Below are 750 nucleotides of genomic sequence, written 5' to 3'. Positions count from 1 at the left end.
CCAAAGGGGGCGTGCTGTCGATGATGAGTGACAGCACGCCCCCTTTGGTGTGCGTGGCGGGGGCGTGGCTGCCAGACGGAGGCGTTCCCATGGGAACGCCTACCGTCTGATGTCAGTGGGAGTGATTTTGGCTCTGATAGAGCCAAAATCACTCTAGGGCTTGCGGTCACCGAGACCCTACCGCAGGGTCTCGTCGCAAGCCCGATGGTCGCGATGGTCTTGACCATCGTGACCAATATCATGGACGCTCGCATAAGCTGTGGGTGGTAACCCACAGCTATGCGAGCGTACAGGAGGACGAACCAAAAAAAAACAAAAAACGCCCTGATTCAGAGCGTCCGGCTCTGAATCAGGCCCAGAGTTCACAGAAGCCACCCACGGAACCTTCAAGATTTGAAGACTGGTTGTGTGGATGAATGGGACAAAATCACACCTGAGCAATCAATGCATGCAACTAGTTTCTCCATACAGGAGGCGTCCGGAAGCTGTCATTACCAACAAAGGCTTTTGTACGTATTAAATACATTTCGGTAAGTGTGTTCAATATCTATGTCAGTCAACATCTGCAAAATCCTCTGCAAGGATCATGGTCTTGCTGAAATGTCTACCCTCAATTCATCTTCAGCATCCTGGTAGATGGCAGCATATTTTTATCAAGAATATCTTGGTACATTTTGTCATCTCACATTATTACACATAACTTAAATTATGGACATCTATGGTTTGATTACTTTGTATGTGTGGACTGCA

This window comes from Taudactylus pleione, unplaced genomic scaffold (genome assembly GCF_031769625.1).
Source record: "Taudactylus pleione unplaced genomic scaffold, aTauple2 ptg000520l, whole genome shotgun sequence".
Taxonomy (NCBI): Eukaryota; Metazoa; Chordata; class Amphibia; order Anura; family Myobatrachidae; genus Taudactylus; species Taudactylus pleione.
This window is presented reverse-complemented; position numbering follows the sequence as displayed.